This window comes from Gorilla gorilla, chromosome 3 (genome assembly GCF_029281585.2).
Source record: "Gorilla gorilla gorilla isolate KB3781 chromosome 3, NHGRI_mGorGor1-v2.1_pri, whole genome shotgun sequence".
Taxonomy (NCBI): domain Eukaryota; kingdom Metazoa; phylum Chordata; class Mammalia; order Primates; family Hominidae; genus Gorilla; species Gorilla gorilla.
Window position 1 is genome coordinate 41,710,685 of NC_073227.2, and position 20,854 is coordinate 41,731,538.

The 20,854-nt window shown below is 34.6% G+C and overlaps 2 long non-coding RNA genes across 2 annotated transcripts in view; one reads left to right on the forward strand and one right to left on the reverse strand.

Annotated features, from left to right (window-relative positions):
• The window catches only part of LOC129532967 (uncharacterized), a 165,305-nt gene extending 155,220 nt beyond the window's left edge, over nucleotides 1-10,085 (forward strand). The window contains exons 3-5 of the long non-coding RNA XR_008678950.2: nucleotides 5,572-5,648; nucleotides 9,082-9,148; nucleotides 9,904-10,085. This is a non-coding gene — a long non-coding RNA (uncharacterized lncRNA). The remainder of the gene's footprint in view (nucleotides 1-5,571; nucleotides 5,649-9,081; nucleotides 9,149-9,903) is intronic.
• Nucleotides 1-20,854, reverse strand: part of LOC134758310 (uncharacterized) — a 100,704-nt gene that overhangs the window by 2,220 nt on the left and 77,630 nt on the right. The gene's annotated exons all lie outside the window — the stretch shown is intronic.

The following is a 20,854-nucleotide window of genomic DNA, read 5'->3' on the forward strand; positions in this document are numbered from 1 at the left end:
ATCCGCAAAATATCATACACAGTAAGTGATCTTAAATGAACAAATTAATACTGAATGTTATGTTGTACTATAAATGGTCAATATGACTTCAGGATACATCAAGCTGAAGTGTCTGTGCCCTTCTGTAGGCTACGGGAAATCTGCAAGCTTTTATAAATATGCTTCATAAATCATGGAAAAATAAGGCAAAGTCTAATCTTTCTTTCTTTGGTATGTCTTTTTATTAAATTTCAGCACAGTATTTCCGCATTGAATATGTCACCTTCAGTAATATAGGATGCTTTGGGAAAAAAGACACATGCAGGTGTAGACACTGAAGAAGAGCTTTCTATTTTGTCATTTTATTGTTCCTAAACTTGGAATAAGGCTATGTTTCATTTTTCTTATTATATGTTTAGTAGAAGAAATGATCTCTACTTATAGCTTACAAAAGGAAGTCTAACGTAGCAACAAAGTACTAATTAATTTTCATTCACGTGATGTTATAATAACATCTCTGAGAGATGACTTAAGGCATAATATGTTTTTTTTCTCTTTTGAAATAAATGAACTCACCTTGGATGCTAATTCATGAGTTACTTTTTAAAATAATGTTTAGTCTTTATAAACAGGAATGCACTAAAATTTAAAAACACGGAAACATACGTAGGTCATATAAATTTAAGAAATGAAAACTGTAGCATTCTCGAAAAGTTATGTTTTGCCCTTTAAGAAAATTGTAGTTTATTTCTGCAGCTGGATTAAAAAAAGCACAGAATGAGGAAAAAAATAAATATAGATAGACAGATATAGATGTTTGTACCAAAACAAGTTGATTATTCTCTTTAGATTTGGACACAGATAATACCTTGAGGGAGATATAAAACACTGTAGAACAGTTTCTCAATTGTGACACTATTGACATTTTGGGCTGGATAAGTCTTTGTTGTAGAGGGTTGTCCTTTCCATTGCACAATGTTTAGCAGCGTCCCTAGCCTCTACCACTAGATGCCAGTAGCATCTCCCCATTTGTCACAAACAAAAATGTCTCCAGATGTTACCAGATATTACAAGGAGAGAAAAGTAACCGTAAGTTAAAAACCATAGCTGTTAAGTAGCAAAACTATAAAAATTTTCATCTTAATATGTAACAGCTTAAAAAAAAAAGGATGGGTTTGATAAGGTTGGTGACTTTGAGTTATGTGATTGGTACTTGGGCCATAGACTATGGGAACTGAAGAAAGATGATTCATTTGTTTATAAAATATAATAATCCTTTTCCACTGTTTTACAAGACCATTTATCAGTTCTTTTTTTCCATTAGTATGTAGAAAAAAAATAAAAATAATGAATTCAGCAAATATTCATCAAGCCAGTATTCTGCATTAATTATCTTACTAAATATTCAAGAGTCAAAAATAACAGCCTATTTCCTCACAAGACTGATGGTCTAGAAGTTGAAACATAAACAAATTATTAGACTATTATAACAGAAGAATGAACAAAGCAGCTGAGGAACTCAGAGGAGAAATTAAATACATTTTCACAGAGAGTTCAGGACATTTTTCCATAGACATGCTATTTGAGCTGATTTTTTAAAAAACAACATGAGAAAAAAATGGAATAACATTTAAAACAATGGTGCATACTTGTGAACTTCATGTAGCTCACAGAATTAGAGCAAGGATGTAGCAAGATAGAGTAGTTGAAGTAGAAGCTGTCAAGAAAAACAAAGCTGGGCTATGAGAGGTTCATATATTACACAAAAATAATTAGGCCTTTCTGCTGTACGTTTTAAACAGTTCAGTAATGTGATTAGAGCTATAATCTAGAAACACTATTGTAGTCATGTGTGGAGGTTAAAGCATCTCTGTCGCGGATGATAATCCACCATGTTGACTTCAGTTTGACCCCAGTTCCAGGAAGGCCTCTAAAATTTCTACTTTATCTACTGTTTCTTGTATAAGAGCATGTACTTACGGTAAATCCTACCCTTATGTCAAAACAACCTTGATCATAAATTCTGCTCTTAGACAGATTCATGTAGCATTCTTGCCTTTCCCTACAATTGTCCTACACTCTTTTTTCCTAAGGCATATGAGCTCTGGGTCTAGGAGATAATGGTGCAGGGATCCACCATCTTGTCTTGCTGCTGCCCTAGATACAAAGATGGCTTCTGTTCATAAATATTTCTTTCTGAAAAACTGGATATGTCACCCTCTTTCTTTGGTTTCTCAGCTTCCTCAGACCTTTGGGGTTTGCCTAGGCCTGCCCACCATAGAACATGATATATGAACTTTAAATATAAAGTAAAGAAAACTGAAGGCAATGAAACCTACATTATGAGAGAAATGTTGAAAACTTGAATAAATCCACAGAAAGAAAGAACACAAGGGTAAAACATTCAGGTCATGTTAAAGTGTTATAAATTATATAAATAAAGAGAGAGAAAATGAAGAGGCTGCAAGACATAATGACTTTCATGCTTTTGGTATAGGTAATTTGGAATATCTTGATGCTATTAAGCAGAGGTGATACATACAAAAAGGAAACAAAAAGATTTGGGGGGTGAATAACACATTTTGACATATATCGAAGGCCCTTTAGATATTCTAAAATATCTGTAAAGATATTCAGAATCAGTGGGAAACAATTCTAGTGCTTATCAGAGATGTTTATTATTAAGTTATACGTATAAAAGTAGATGCCCAGTGATCACAGTATCACAAAGTAAGCTTTCAAGTTTAGAACAATAGAGAACAATAGAGAAACTCCAACTCCATTTAAATGGAAGATATATGAACAAAAATGTTCATTTATCATTCTTGTTATTCTTAATTTTACCATTGTCAGAGTGGTTAAGAAAAAAACAGGGGAGATTTTTTTTTCCACAGAAAGCAAGATTGAAGACAGCTTCAATAAGAAAGTTAAAAGAATTGCTTGATCTCTAGTCTTCATACATTGCAGATGTGTAAAACAATATGAAGATGAAAGAGTGCCCTTTAAATGTGTCTGCTGGAAAGTCACTGGGGATCTTAGCACAGCAGTCACAGTGGAAAGGTGAGAGTTGAATCAAGGTCCTCAAGGAGGAGGAGAAAGATTCAAGATAACATGTAGAAGGTAACTGGGGTAGGAAGAATAATGGCCACCCAAAGAGGCCCACATTTTAATTACCAGAACATGTGCTTATCTTAAGATGCATGAGAAGGAAGAGTTAAATCTTTTCATGAAATTACATTTGCCAGTTAGCTGACCTTGAAATAGAGTGAGTATCCTGGATCATCCAGGTAGGCACAATGTAATCATAAGGTTCTTAAAAGTGAGAGAAGGAGGAAAAGGAGGTCAAAGTCAGAAGAAGTAACTACAGAAGAATAGTCTGGGAGATGTAACATTGCTAGCTTTGAAGATAGAAAGAGGCATGGAATGTGAGTGGTCTCTAGATGTTTGGAAAGAGCAAGGAGATGAATTTGCCCCTCGAGATATGAGAAATGCAGACCTGCTGACACCTTGATTTTAGGCCAATAAAACCTATGTTAGTCTTCTAACCTACACAACTGTTAAGGTTTGTGTGGTGTTAAGGCACCCAGTTTGTGATGTTTGCTTATAGCAGCAATTACCTGTTTGGAAACTAACACAGGAATCTCAGCAGAAAAAAAAAAAACAAAAAAAAACCCACCATTTTTTGAGAAATTTATTGATTCATTTAACAAATATTTACAGATCTGTTCCACCTGTTGGAGATACAGTTGTGAATAAAACACGTACACAAAAATCAATCCCTCCATTGGAGAACTTCGCTTTCAATAAACAAATTCTAAAAGGATCTGGTATATTAGATATTAATTGCTGTGGAGAAACAAACAAAAGAAGGCAAAAGATATTAGTTACAATGGCGGTGCAAGAATTGAGATTGCTGAATCTTCCTTGAAAAACGGACATTTGAGCAAAGATGTGAAGCAGTGAATCAAGTGATGTATACGTCATGGGGAAGAACAAACTGGAAAGAGGAAATCACAAGTGTATAATCCCAGGAGCAAAATCAGAACTGGCTTGTTTAACGGACAGGTGGAGTGCAGTCAGGCAGGAGAGATGAGTTCAGAGAAACAACACGTGGGTAAAGTTTGTCAGATCACAGTAGTAATGACTTTGTATTTCATCAGCATGGAAATAAAATCTATTGCAACATTTTAAGTAGAGGGCATGATTTGATTTGTGTTTTAAAAGGACAGCTCTGGGTATGGGTTTGAAAATAGACTAACAGAAGTTAGGGTTGAAACAGGCTGAACAGTTGGCAAGCATTTTCCATAATCTAGTAAATAAATAATGTGACTTAGATCTAAATTTTAGGAGTGGTCACAGGGAGGAGGAAAGCTGCTGGATGTCAGAAATAATGTGAACATTTGGTCCCCTGGATTGGATGTGGAATGTGGGAGAAAGGGCGGAGTCAAGGATAAATTCATAGTACACATTTAGTTTAGGAGACCCACTAGTGGAAGACAGAAAGACAATGAGGGGACAGGGCGTGGTGGCTCACACCTGTAATCCCAGCACTTTGAGAGGCCAAGGTGGGCAAATCACTAGGTCAGGAGTTCAAGATCAACCTGGCCAACATGGTGAAACCCCATCTCTACTAAAAATACAAAAATTTGCAGGGCATGGTGGCAGGGGCCTGTAATCCCAGCTACTCAGGAGGCTGAGGCAGGAGAATCACTTGAACCTGGGAGTTGTAGGCTGCAGTGAGCCAAGATTGTGCCACTGCACTCCAGCCTGGGTGATAGAGCGAGAGGCCATCTGAATAAATAAATAAATAAATAACAATGGAGGATGGAGCATTGCAAATATAGTATCGGAATGTATCAATAATAATCACAATAAGTTACATTTTGATAATTTTCAAACACTGAATATCATATGATCATTATCAACCACCTGCAGTATTATTAAGAATGTTTTCCTCATTTTGTAAATTAAAAATATGAGAAAAAGGGAGGCTAATTGACTTTTGCAAAGCCATCGTTACCGAATGAAAGACTGACTCCCTGGTGACAATAAACCTCTTTCATATAGTAGTGATTATGCCTGAAGAATTTCTATTTTTTAAATCTTTCCAACAATTTTCACACTGAAATACCAAGTACCACATTAAGAGTATTTTTTTGTAAATTGCTTTTGATACAAATGATATTGAGAGTAATATGAACTATGTGTACATATATGGAATATTGGAGCCACATGAATTGTAGAAAGCTTAAGAAATCATTAATATATTTCCTGCATCAGTTGGAATTACATTTAGATATTTTCAAACATATGAGAATGTATTGTTTTTCAATAGGCCTTCCATGGAGAGGAAATATAAGCCTCAAAATGCTTGTAGAATTTTTAAGCTGCAAAATTTCAAATATCATTAATTGTATATTGTATATTCTGCCTTCTTGGTAAAACCTGGAATTAAAATCTTTGGTATGCAATTATTAAATTTAGCACAAAAATGAAATTTTATTAACGTGATGGCATGCTTGAATTGTGTTTGTGATTATTATCATGATGATTTCAGGGGCCTGGATAAAAGTAGCATTTCCTTCTTTCCAGATCTCCATGGAATAGTGAAAAACAGGCTAAGTGATGAAAAAGAAGTGCCGGGAATTTGGTATACTTCATTTTTCAAGGTACATGCACATTTAAAAGACTTGATAAAAAGAAACAGGGAGAACAAAAGTAACTGGAACAAGGAAAGAGATGAGTCCAAATCAAGAGGCAGTTTCCAGCTTACTTGTAAAAAGACATTCGCAATTTGTAGCTTAGGAAACACTATTCTTAAATTTTAGGATCATTTTTCTTGAGAAAGCTTCTTTGCTATTCTGAGGTTTCCTGGCTTCTCTTGACAAAAGAATTTATTGAAATAGTAGACACTACTTCTATGTGCTATGTTCCATTACATAGTGAATTCAGTATTACAGTATTTTATTAAAATGAAATTTATAAACCCAAACAATAAGCTAATGAATAATGCTGCTCAGCTCATTAAAGCTAAATTTAGAAAATAACCATTGATCATTTTTTCAGAGCAGTTTTTAATTTCAAATAACTTATAAAGGAAGCCTGAGTTTTTAATTAACAAATGGGTAGGTTTATATAGTAAAGTGGTAATTTTTAGCACAGAAATTAATTGATATGTGGCTTGTTTACCTTCTGTGTTAGAATTTCTGTATTGGCAAATGTTTTTTATATAAATAGAGATACATATTAAATGTATTGGTGTTTAAAGACGTAATATTTGTGTGTGTGTGTGTGTGTGTGTGTGTGTATGCATCTGTATAATTTTTCTTGAGCCTAGTTGAACTCATTTAAGCTAAAGGAGCTTGTGTGTTCATGAAGAAAATAAACAAAATAGCACCTCTTATCCCCTTAATTTATGCTTAGGATTGGGGCTATTTATCAAGGTTTAAGAAAGCTTGGTAGCTACCAATTTAATAAAAAAGAAACTCCACCAGCTCTTGAATCCCCAAGTGCAACAAGGTGCAAAGCTATGTACTGGTGTTGTTCACACATTGCTCAGGATTGTGTTATTCTTTATTGTGATTCATGTAATTTTGAAATAGATAGGGAAATGTTCATTATTCCTTAGGGTATATTTTGAACTGTACTTCCCAAGACACTGTAATATTTTTTATGTGGAGTTATTCCTTTTATTTTACATGTGCTGCTGTTCCTGGTTTAAAAGTAGAGCTAGATGAAGGATCAGTCTTATCATTAAAGACTGACTGAAGTATAAATGCTTTTTAGCTTATTTAAAGTATAATTTACCTTAAATTGCAAAAGTTGCTTTTTTATGAGTGACTGATTATTTGAATCGTCTTGATTTGAGTTGGTGAAATAAATAGGAAAAAAAGCACAGCTTTCTTTAAATAATAAATAAAGCAGGCATGTGTCATAGGGTAGAGTATATTGAAGAATGAAATAAATTGAAAATTAATCCACAAACAAGTGAATAAGTGTACCTGAATATGTTCATGAATTTCTCTGAAAATGAAATAACCATGAATGATTCAGTAGTTTAGTCTACATTTTTATAGAGGATACATCTATTTTATCATTATTTAGGGCTGGTTTTTTATATACCTTCTAGTTTCTTTAATATTTTCCCAAAGCAGATAAATTGCATCTCTTCTGTATATTAATGTTTTTTTTAATTTAAAATTGAAGAAAAACTGAATACATGGGCTTTGAAATAAATAAACATTTCATTGCAGGCTAGTGAAGGCTAACAAAACCACGGGAACCAGAAATCTAGCTGCAAAATAAAGTACGAAAGCTCAAAGTTACCAGATGCTTTCAATAAAAATATTAAAACTATGATTGATAATAATAACAAAACCTTTATATAATGTCCAAGCATGGTTTAAGGGCATGTTTTGTATCTATTTCTATATTTATGTGTTTATCTAGATATCTATCTGTACACATAGGTACATGTGTAGACATGAATCCTGAATATATACATATCTTAACTAATTTAATTTTAACAATGCTACACAATAGGCAACATAGGGATTGCATAATTTAAGTCACACACCTAACATGACCGGAATTCAAACAGATTGACTTCAAAGTCTGACTGTCATGCATACTGTTTCTTCTACCTCTGTGACAGAAAGTTTATCTTAGAAATCTAGGCTTTTTTTGTTTTTTTCCAAACATAGCTACCAGTTCAACATGTCTTTTCTGGGATCATCACATCAGTGCCACAGACAAGTAGATAAAATGCAAACCAAGTGAGATTCTGGGTTCAACATAAAAGGAATTCATTTTACTGATTGAAGGTTTTCAAGAGTGAGAAGGAACTGGCAGTTTACATCAAAGACTCACTGAGTACCCATATTTATTTATTAAACAGATATTATTTTATTGAGTGGCTATCCTATGCTGGGAACTGGTTTTATTTCTCAGAATAGAGGTAAAAAGATGATCCTTGATTAAAAAGAGATTATACCCCTGGGAAAAAGTAAACATGCAAACAACTAATGTAAATATGTCATGGAAATGTTAATAATGGTAATATGTACAAATAACACTGAAAAACTTAAGAAAATGAATATATGTTGGAACATCAGAAAATGCTTCGCACAAGAAAAAAGCTTTAAGTTGAGATTTGAATTTCCTTGGCTCTGATGTAGTAGTTTCCTAAAGTGGATTATTATAAAGATTATATAAACACACAATATATATGTACCATATATACACATATATGTGCATAATCACATTTGTACATCTGGAATATTTGATGTTTTTGTATATATACACATATTCAGTCTCACTGGGTCCTGACTACTAAGTGAATATACTACATTCAGTTACTAGGGCACAAATTATGGACAGAAATAGTGGTTGAGATTAGACACATGGGTTGTGTTCACATCATAAAGTGTGTTAGGTGTCATAACAAAGGTGTTTGAACGTTTATGCAGTACAATCTATTAAAACAGCAAAGAAACTTGGTAGGAAACAATAATATTGACATATCTGAATATTATAGAGATGATTATCTGAAGGCAGTGTTTGTAGTTTTTTGTACCCACATCAACATAGGTTGAATTGTACATAGATATCCTTTAATTATTTAGTTAACACATTAGATAATAATTATTATTTTTAAGTAATATATGCAAACATTTTTCATCTTTATTAAACTAAATGGTGGAGGATGTATGAGAAATGAAGCGGGAAATGGTTACCTTATTTGCCAATGCAGGAGTATATGTTTTCCTCTACCCTTGTTAAAGTAGATATTCATATTTCATATCTCCCTTCTCTCTACTCTCCAATCTTGTCCTCATCATATTAGGCCTTCAGACCCAGAAAACTTGGGTGTAATTTTACTATTGAAATTTTACAACTTAGTTTCAGAGTGTCACAAAGCAAAAAATACTCCACCACCATTTCCTCGCCCCCTCTGCTCTATCTGAATCTATATGATGTTACCAATACTGAAGGAGGCTGGCTTCATACCACGCCCTAGAGAATGGGGGTATGACGTGGTGCAGGGTTCACATTGACTTGATCCCAATTCTTTGAGATTTATTGCGATGTTTTATATTATAGGAGGAGATACATTTTCTTAAGCGATTCCATCTATACACAAGAAGAAAATGGTTCCTGCAAAGCTGGGGTACAATATTCTATTTATGCCAGTTAAATCAAAGATTTTTAGTGTGGAAATGCTCTAATGCTTACTGATTACCTGTCTGATAGATCTATCAGTTATCGTGGAGAATGTAATATCTTACTTTAGTAAAAGATTCGTCACTTTCTCCTTGCAGTTTTGTTAAATGTTTGCCTCTATATTTTGAAGCTATGCTATTTCATACATATATGTTTAAAATTATGTCTTACTGATGAGTTGAACTTTTCATTGCTATAGAGTAATCCTCTTAATTTCCAATAACTTTTTAAAATTATAACTATTTTATCAGATGTTATATTTTAAGTAATTCTCCAAAAACATATTTTTACATTATTTGATTTTCAACCTTTTAATTTTAATTGTACCTCATGAACCAACATGTTTTTAAGCCACTATTGTGAACATTTTTTAACTAGAGAGTTTAATTCATTTACATTTATTTCTACTACCATATTATCTGATTTCTATTTATTCACTTTTTTCTCCCTTTCTTAACATCATTTAGATTAATTTGATGTTTTACGTTTATTTTATTTCTCATCCCATTTTTTCCCCTGTACTTGTTTGGAAGTTATATGCACTCTATATATTTTAGAATCTGTTACTCTTGCCGTTTAAAGAGCATATTAAATTCTAAACATATTTAATATTGTAACCTCTATTACTTACAATATAAGCATCTTGGAATAGTTAAGTCTTACCAAGGATTTTTTACTTATATTCTTTTTCTTGTTTTCCAGGGTTTTAATTGCAGTGCATTTTTTACCCACTCATTGAATTCTGCAAACACTCAGTGCCCTTGGAAAAGGACCCTGGGCCTCGAAAAAAATGTCAGCCTTAGCCTATGCATTGATTACCTGAAAAGAGAGCCCAGTCAAGCTATACCCAGACTGCTAACAATGTAAAGTTAAAAAAAAATGTAAAATAATTCATTTGTGTGGTTTGTGCTAAGTTTGTGGTAATGGTTATGTAGCAATACAAAACCAATACCAATAATTAATTAATGAGGGAATTAATAAGATGCTACAACTGATTCAAATGAGAATTCAGAAAACACTTACATAGGCAATTAGGAATACTGAAATGAATTTACCAATAGATGCAAAACTGGTCAATATCCACAGGGCAAATATCAGCTGCATTCACTAGATAATATTTTTTTCAATTTCTATGGATAAGTATAATTGACATTACTGATTACTGTCAGGTTTTATTTCTCTATAACTTAAAGAGTTGTAAAAAGTTCAAAGACAAGAAAAGATACAGCTTTTTATCAAATCAAATAACCCAGAAGGGTACACTAGATGGGACACACAGTGGCCTCTTTTGCTCATTTAATAGGTTTTTTCATAATTTCTTCCAGAGCAAATGAAATAGGAATGTGATTTACCTACTTTAAACATTGTTAAAGTGTATAGAGAGATCATATATTTAGGAGTGCTACATGGAAGGTGTAATTATTATTAAAAATATCCAAAACTGATGACTAATAGGTGCTTGAAGCTCTGCTAGAAATGCTTGCAAACTAGAACATTTACAAGTAGGTGCCAACAGTATTTCTGCCAAAGCAAGCGCCGTACTGTTTTGCTATGTGGCAATGCTCTATCATACAGGGAAAATATCCCCCAGAATTTATTCAGTTGATTATCTATTACCTGAAACTTCTGTTTGAGAAGCTCAACAAACACCTTGCAGTGAAAAGAAAACAGAGAAATGTGCTAGGCATGGAAAGAGAAATTCTACACATACAAATTCAGCTTGGGGAATATTTGCCAATAAATGTCAAATGCTAATAACTGGCCCACTAATCATTGTAAAAATAAATTATCCCACTCAGGCATTCCTCTGAGTATCATCTAAGAGGCAAGCTCTAGTTTTTAAACTAAAGAGAGTTTTAAATTTAAGAATTGCCTACTTTCCCATTAATTCTATTTGTTTTCTTCAGGATCTTTTTTACAAACAGTTGATGCCTCTGCTACAACATAATTGTTAAGTATATTTTTCTTTTCTTTTTAGTGATGAAATCCACTCATGGAAAAGTCCATGTTTTTCAGGAAGTGTGTGGGAAGATTGTATTTTTGCCTGCTCTTCAGCTTGGCAAGAAATCGTTACAATGTGGGATAGATGCCATCACGTGCTTACTCTTATGTTTTTGTTCGGTTTAGAGCTGGCAGAAGGGTATTTTCTGTTTACGATGAGAAGTACAAGTAGCTGTTGCCAGAATTTGGCCGTAGGAGCTATTAGTTAAGATATAGCTAAACACTGCGTCTAGACTTTGATAAATCCAAGTAGCTAATTGAGAGTCACTTGTATCCTAAACCTGGAGTAAATGGAATAAACTTTTCATTTGAAACTCCTCTAGAGGAGAGACGCAGTGGCTCACTCCTGTAATTCCAGCACTCTGGGATGCCAAGGCGGGTGGATTACCTGAGGTCAGGGTTTCGAGACCAGCCTGGTCAACGTGGTGAAACCCCGGCTCTACTAAAAATACAAAAAAAAAAAAAAAAAAAAAAAATATATATATATATATATATATATATATACACACACACACACATACACACACATATAAAATAATCTGCTTCCACACTCACTCATAAATATATATATATATATATATGCAGGGTGTGCTGGTGGTCACCTGTAATCCCAGCTACTCAGGAGGCTGAGGCAGGAGAATCACTTGAACCTGGGAGGCGGAGGTTGCAGTGAGTCAGCATAACGCCATTGCCCTCTAGGCTGGGTAACAAGAGTGAAATTCTGTCTCAAAATACAAAAACAAACAAACAGAACTCCTCTAATCTTTGGTTCTGGTATTCAAGACTTAAATAATACAAATTCTCATGTTTAAGTATTCTACTGGGTTTCTAAAATTCCTCGAGTTCAGTGTTGGGACCACATGGGATAAAGTGAGGATCTGTATTGATGTGTAGAAATGACGACTGTTTTTAATCTAAGAAATCCTGGTACAACTTTTGCATACTTTCTACACAAGTTTCATTTAGAAAATAGAATCTGCTCCAAAAATTTTTGAAAATAACCAGCTTAGAAAGCATGAGTTTTTCACTGCTAAGCAACAAAAATTACCAAAAACTAGCCACTTCAACATGCATTTATTATCTCACAGTTAAGTAGGGCAGAAATTTCGATGGGCGCAATTGGGTTCTTTGCCCAGAGTATGGCAAAATCTTTTTTTTAATTTATTTCATTTATTTATTTATTTATTTATTTATTTATTTATTTATTTGAGACGGAGTCTCGCTCTGTCACCCAGGCTGGAGTGCAGTGGTGCGATCTCGGCTCACTGCAAGCTCCGCCTCCCGGGTTCACGCCATTCTGCTGCCTCAGCCTCCCGAGTAGCTGGGACTACAGGTGCCCATCACCACACCCGGCTAATTTTTTGTATTTTTAGTAGAGACAGGGTTTCACCGTGTTAGCCAGTATGGTCTCAATCTCCTCACCTCGTGATCCACCCGCATGGGCCTCCCAAAGTCCTGGGATTACAGGTGTGAGGCACAGTGCCCTGCTGGCAACCTTAATTTTTATTAAGATGTCAGCCTGCCTGGGCTCTTAACTGTAAGTACTGAAGAATAATCTGCTTCCACACTCACTCATTTAGATTCCTGGACAAATTAAGTTCCTTGTGGTTGTAGTACTGAGGATTTTTTTTTTTTTCTTGCTGATTCAGCTGGGGGTCGTTCCTAACTTCTACAGGCTGCTAGTCTTCCTTGTCCCATCACACTCTTCAAAGCTACCAAAGATGGGTCAAATCTACTTCATGCTTGGAAGGCTTTTGACTTCTGGTACTGGCCAGAAAATTCTGCACTTAAAAGACTTGCATGATTAGATTAAGCTCACCTAGATTAGCTTCCTGTGTTTAAGGTCACCCGTGCCATATAACCTAATCATGGAAGTGATATATATCAACAGTTTCACAGTCCCCAGGATTAGGGTTTTTCTACCTAAAACACCGAGGTAGATTTGTAGTTGGAATTCTATTGAGGGTAGATGTGAGGGGAGCAATTTGACAATCAATTACCCAAGTGATCAGAAGATTCTTTGGAGTGACTCTGGGAATGGCGTTTTTGTGGCTGAGAATTGTTAGTAAAGTAAGTGTTTAGATGAGCTACATACAAGTGAACTTGCATAAATATAAAAACAATAAGAATTGGGTACCAAGACATAAGGAGAGCAATATAATATATAAGGAGAGCAATATATGGCTGATTTTAATAATAAAGGCTGAGGTTTTCTTTAAAAAAAAAAAGCCACAGTCTTATTTCATCTCAGTATTTATATTTCTTTTAAAAGTTATATTTGTATCACAAAATACAATTTAATTCATTAGTTTGCATTTTTAATCAATATTATTAAAAAGTAAATATGTTTATGATTTTTAATACTTTTTATGACTCTTTACAGAGCAAATCCCCTGTTTTGTTCTCAAATACAAGTATCTTTCTGAAAAACATTCATAATAGCCACTGCCTCATTTGTTTCACTAGTGTATCAAATGAGATGCGAGATTTCTTAGAGTTCAGTCTTGCTATTCCAACCTATGACAACCTGGAAAATTTCACGTGCCTGGAGATGAAGGTTAAGCATATGAAGAGACTGTTTTCTTATCTAGTCACTTTCCTTACAAAGAAATAGAATAGTATATTTTTATCTGCATCCTTTATCCAGAGAAACTTTTTAAAGCCATTAGACAAAATACTTTAGATAAAAAGAAATCCAATTTTGGTTTTGCTTGTCCTTTTGTTTACTTCTTTACACCATTAGCAATATTGCTTACTACGCTAAATAAAAGTCACTTGTGATGGCATATTAAAAGAAATGTGACAATAAGGCAGGTAGTGTAAGGAATCCATTATCATTAGACCATGCTGTTTAATATGTAAATTAACTGCTTTCTAAAACATCTAGTTGAATAAGTAAAATGCAACCTGAAAAAATAAGAGTATAAATAAGAAAAAGAAATACTTAGAATGTAATTTTTCTTCTTTTTTCATCCATTCAAGTTTTGTTATAAAATTGCAGCAATTCAGTCAGATCTTCAGGTTCCATTTGTAATTCTAGCTTTCTTTTTTTAAAATATGTATTAATATTTTATTTTATTTTATTTAAGTTCTGGGATACAAGTGCTGAATGTGCAGGTTTGTTACATAGGTATATATTTGCCATGTGGTTTGCTGCACCTATCAAGCTGTCATCAAGGTTTTAAGCCCCACATGCATTAAATATTTGTCCTAATGTTCTCCTTCCCCTTCCTACTACTTCTGGGCAGGCCCCAGTGTGTGATGTTCCCCTCCCTGTGTCCATGTGTCTTCATTGTTCAGCTCCCAGTTATGAGTGAGAACATGTACTGTTTAGTTTTCTATTCATGTGTCAGTTTGCTGAGAATGATGGCTTTAAGCTTCATCCATGTCCCTGCAAAGGACAGGAACTCATTCTTTTTCATGGCTGCATAGTATTCCATAGGATATATGTGCCACATTTTCTTTATCCAATCTATCATTGATGAGCATTTGGGTTGCTTCCAAGTCTTTGCTATTGTGAATAGTGATGCAATAAACATACTTGTGAATGCATCTTTATAGTAGAATGATTTATAAACCTTTGGGTGTATATCCAGTAATGAGATTGCTGGGTCAAATGGTATTTCTGGTTCTAGATCCTTGAGGAATTGCCACACTGATTTCCACAATGGTTGAACTAATTTATGCTCCTGCAATCAGTGTAAAAATGTTCCTGTTTCTCCACATCCTCACCAGCATCTGTTGTTTCTAGACTTTTTAATCATCACCATTCTAACTGGCATGAGATGGTATCTCATTGTGGTTTTGATTTGCATTTCTCTAATGACCAGTGACACTGAGCTTTTCTTTATATGTTTGTTGGTCATATAAATGTCTTCTTTTGAGAAGTGTCTGTTCATATCTTTTGCCCACTCTTTGATGGGGTTGTTTTTTTCTTGTAAATTTGTTTAAGTTTCTTGTAGATTCTGGATATTAGACCTTTGTCAGATGGATAGATTGCAAAAATTTTCTCCCATTCTGTAAATTGCCTGTTCACTCTGGTGATAGTTTCTTTTGCTGATCAGAAGCTCTATAATTTAATTAGATCCATTTGTCAATTTTGGCTTTTGTTGCAATTGCTTTTGGTGTTTTAGTCATGAAGTCTTTACACATGCCTATGTCCTAAATGGTATTGGCTAGGTTTTCTTCTAGGGTTTTTATGGTTTTAGGTTTTAGATTTAAGGTTTTCATCCATCCTGAGTTAATTTTTGCATAAGGTGTAAGGAAGGGGTCCAGTTTCTGTTTTCTGCATATGGCTAGCCAGCTTTCCCAACACCATTTATTAAACAGGAAATCATTTCTTCATTACTTGTTTTTGTCAGGTTTGTCGATGATTGTAGATGTATGGTGTTATTTCTGAGGCCTCTGTTCTGTTCCTTTGGCTTATATATCTGTTTTGTTACCAGTACCATGCTGTTTTGGTTACTGCAGCCTTGTAGTATAGTTTGAAGTCAGGTGGCATGATGCCTCCAGCTTTGCTCTTTTTGCTTAGGATGTCTTTGTTATACAGGCTCTTTTTTGGTTCCATATGAAATGTGAAGTAGTTTTTTTCTAGTTCTGTGAAGAAAGTCAATGGTAGCTTGATGGGAATAGCATTGAATCTGTAAGTTACTTCGGGCAGCAAGGCCATTTTCATGATATTGATTCTTCCTATCCATGAGCATGCATTTTTTTCCATTTGTTTGTGTCCTCTTTTATTTCCCTGAGCAATGGTTTGTAGTTCTCCTTGAAGAGGTCCCTCACATCCCTTGTAAGTTGTATTCCTAGGTATTCTATTCTCTTTGTAGCAATTCTGAATGGGAATTTACTCATGATCTGGCTCTCTGTTTATCTATTATTGGTGTATAGGAATGCTTGTGATTTTTGCACATTGATTTTGTATCCTGAGACTTTGCTGAAGTTGCTTATCAGCTTAAGGAGTTTTGGGCTGAGATGATAGGGTTTGCTAAATATACAATCATGTTGTCTGCAAAAAGAGACAATTTGACTTCCTCTTTTCCTATTTGAATATCATTTATTTATTTCTCTTGCCTGATTGCTCTGTTCAGAATTTCCAATATTATGTTGAGTAGAAGTGGTAGAGAGGGCATCTTTGTCTTGTGCCAGTTTTCAAAGGGAATACTTCTAGCTTTTGCCCATTCAGAATGATATTGGCTATGAGTTTGTCATAAATAGCTCTTATTATTTTGAGATATGTTCCATCAATATCTAGTTTATTGAGTGTTTTTAGCATGAATGGGTGTTGAATTTTATCGAAGGCCTTTTCTGCATCTGTTGAGATAATCATGTGGTTTTTGTCATTGGTTCTGTTTATGTGATGGATTACATTTATTGATTTGCATATGTTGAACCAGCCTTGCATCCCAGGGATGAAGCCAACTTGATTGTGGTGGATAAGCTTTTTGATGTGCTGCTGGATTCAGTTTGAGAATTTTTGCATCAATGTTCCTCAGGGATATTGGCCTGAAATTTTGTTGTTGTTGTGTCTCTGACAGATTTTAGAATCAGGATGATGTTGGCCTCATAAAATGAGTTAGGGAGGAGTTCCTCTTTTTCTATTGTTTGGAATCATTTCAGATGGAATGGTACTAGCTCCTGTTTGTACCTCTGGGAAAATTCAGTTGTGAATCCATCTGGTCTTGGGCTTTTTTTTTTTTTTTTGGTTGTTAGGGTATTAATTACTGCCTCAATTTCAGAACTTGTTACTAGTCTATTCAGGGATTTTGACTTTTTCTTTGTTTAGTCTTGGGAGGGTGTATGTGTCAGGAATTTAACCATTTTTTTCCAGGTTTTCTGGTTGATTTGCATAGAGGTCTTTATAGTATTCTCTGATGGTAGTTTTTATTTCTGAAGGATCAATAGTGATATCCCCTTTATAATTTTTTAATGTGTCTATTTGATTCTTCTCTCTTTTCTGCTTTAGCAGTCTGGCTAGCAGTCTATCTATTTTGTTAATCTTTTCAAAAAACCATCTCCTGGATTCATTCATTTTTTGAAGGATTTTGTGTGTCTCTCTCTCCTTCAGTTTTGCTCTGATCTTAGTTATTTCTTGTATTCTGCTAGTTTTTGAATTTGTTTGCTCTTGTTTCTCTGGTTTTCTTAATTGTGATGTTAGGGTGTCTTTTTAGATTTTTTTCGCTTTCTGATGTGGGCATTTGGTGCTATAAAATTCCCTCTAAACACTGCTTTAGCTGTATCCCAGAGAATCTGGTACATTGTCTCTTTTTTTCTCATTGGTTTCAAAGAACTTTGTTATTTCTACCTGAATTTCATTATTTACCTAGTAATCATTCAGGAACAGGTTGTTCAGTTTCCATGTAGTTTTGTGGTTTTGAGTGAGTTGGTTAATCCTGAGTTCTAATTTGGTTGCACTGTGGTCAGAGGGGCTGTTTGTTATGATTTCTGTTCTTTTGCATTTGCTGAAGAACGTTTTACTTCCAATTATGTGGTCGGTTTTAGAGTAAATGCTATGTGGTGCTGAAAAGAATTTATATTTTGTTGATTTGGGGTGGAGAGTTCTGTAGATATCTATTAGGTCTGCTTGATCCAGAGCTGAGTTCAAGTGCTGAATATCCTTGTTAATGATCTGTCTTGTTGATCCGTCTAATATTGACAGTGGGGTGTTAAACTCTCCCACTATTATTGTGTGGGAGTCTAAGTCTCTTTGTAGGTCTCTAAGAACTTGTTTTATGAATGTGGGTGCTCCTGCATTGGGTGCACATATATTTAAGACAGTTAACACTTCTTGTTGCATTGTTCCCTTTACCATTATGTAATGCCCTTCTTTGTCTTTTTTGATCTTTGTTGGTTTAAAGTCTGTTTTATCTGAGATTAGGATTGCAACTTCTGCTTTTTTTTTTTTTTTTTTTTTGCCTTCCATTTGCTTGGTAAACATTCCTCCATCCTTTATTTTGAGCCTATATGTGTCTTTGCACATGAGATTCATCTCCTGAATACAGCATAACAATGGGTCTTGACTTGTTATCCAACTTTCCAGTCTGTGCCTTTTAATTGGGGCATTTAGCCCATTTACATTTAAGGCTAATATTGTTATATGTGAATTTGATCCTGTCATCATGATGCTAGCTGGATATTTCACACATTAGTTGATGCAGTTTCTTCATGGTGTGGCTGGTCTTTATATGTTGGTGTGTTTTTGAAGTGGCTGGTACCAGCTTTTCCTTTCCATATTTAGTGCTTCCTTCAGGAGCTCTTGTAAGGCAGGCCTGGTGGTGACAAAATTCCTTAGCATTTGCTTGTTTGTAAAGGATTTTATTTCTCCTTCACTTATGAAACTTAGTTTGGATGGATATAAAATTCTAGGTTGAAAATTTTTTTCTTTAAGAATATTGAATTAGGGCCCCACTGTCTTCTGGCTTGTGGGGTTTTTGCAGTGAGATCCACTGTTAGTCCAATGAGCTTCCCTTTGTAGGTAACCTGGCCTTTCTCTCTGGCTTCAAATGCTCTTTAAAATGTACCAGGAAGAAGATGAAGGTCAAGGTTTGCTCTCAATTTTGAAGTAACCCCATATGCATGTGTCTTATATCAGCAAATCCTATATGCTTATTTGTTCTGTAGTAAATAAATTTCTCTTTAATATATGTATATATTCTAATTAGTTGTTTTGATGCATAGATTTCTTAGTGAGCTTTAGGAAATGTTTCCTGCCAATTCACTGACATAGATATTTTGAGTATCTATGGGGTGCTTACTTCTACTAGGTTAGCATTGACATGTAAGGGGAGAGATAAGAAGGGCTTTCTTAGCTAAGTGTGAAGGGGTCAAATATTTAAAAACAAAAAAAATTTTCTCCCATTCCGCAGGTTGCCTGTTCACTCTGATGATAGTTTCTTTTGCTGTACAGAAGCTCTTTAGTTTACATAGATCCAATTTGTCAATTTTGACTTTTGTTGCCATTGCTTTTGCTGTTTTAGTCATGAAGTCTGCCCATGCCTATGTCCTGAATGGTATTGCCTAGGTTTTCTTCTAGGGTTTTATGGTTTTTAGGTATGTTTATTGAAGCACAATTCACAATAGCAAAGACTTGGAACCAACCCAAAAGCCCATCAATGAGACCAGATAAAGAAAATGTGGCACATATACACCATGGAATACTATGCAGCTATAAAAAAGGATGAGTTCATGTTCTTTGCAGAAACATGGATGAAGCTGGAAACCATCAATCTCAGCAAACTAACATGGGAACAGAAAACCAAACAGCACGTGTTCTCTCTCATAAGTGGGAGTTGAACAATGAAAACACATGGACACGGAGGGGGGAACATCATACACAGGGGCCTCTCAGAGTGTAGGGGGCTGGGGAGGGATAGCATTAGGAGAAATACCTAATGTAGAAGATGGGTTGATGGTTGCAGCAAACCAGCATGGCACGTGTATACCTATGTAACAAACCTGCATGTTCTGTACATGTATCCCAGAATTTAAAGTATAATAAAAAAAGAAAACATTACATATACTAGTGATGGAGTGTCTTAGAAGGAATGTTTGTTGGTGGTTATAGATAATGAGAGATAATAGAATTACAGCAGTAATTTTCTTTATGCTGTCTTCAAGAATACCTAAGGAATGATGCCTCCAAGTATCCATGAGTGATAGGTTATTTTTCAGTATTTAGTTCTGGATTTTTAATAGAAGAAAGTTAATCTAATCTTAAAAATGTATACTATAATTAAGATACTAGTGGCATATGGTAAAAGTTTTTGATTCTTATTTTTACCTTCATTGCTCTTTACTCAATTTTAAAGATGGATATTTGTAAAATGCTATACTTTCATTTGTTTACTTAATTTTACAGATGGATATTTTTAAAATACTTTTATTTCCTGGTATTCTATAATAGGTTTTCGTTTGTAGTGGTATTGATACTCTTACTTGAAAGCTATATGCATTCTATCTCTTTCTCTACTCTTTATAAGGAAATGGAGTTATTAAGATTTATTCAATACCTTCTACATGCCAAGGACTGTGTTTTCCACTTAAGTTCCTTCATTTCATGCAATCCTTACGTGATTTTTTTAAGTGTCACATACTCCGGTAAGTAGTTACAGCATAGTAATTGAACTGTTAAATCAAGTTTATCCTAAAGCTGCCTCCTTACGTATTTAAGTTCGACCTAAAGGTTTTTCTCCACATCATGAACTATAACAAGTGGAGGTGTAAAACGACCATAGCCAACACCTGTGCCAATCACTGAATTTTTAGCTAATCAAATGTAGGCAACTGTTGATACCATGTTCAGATATGGCAAATGCTGACCTGCAACCAATCCAGTTGTTTCTGTAACTCACTTCCATTTTCTGTACAGTAATTTTCTTTTTACTCTCCATAAATCTTCTTCCACCACGTGACTGCTCTGGAGATTCTCTGAATTTGACGTGATTCTGGGGGGCTGCCCGATTCACAAATTGTTCATTGCTCAATTAAACTCATTTAAATTTAATTTGGCTAAAGTTTTTCTTTTAACAGAACTGATTAGAAAAATGAGGTTCAGTGGTGTAATATATTAATAATTTGTCCAGATTCTCACATATATTCAGAGTGGTACTAGTATTCAGCATAGGTATGCATTTGCATAGCATTGTAACACAACTAT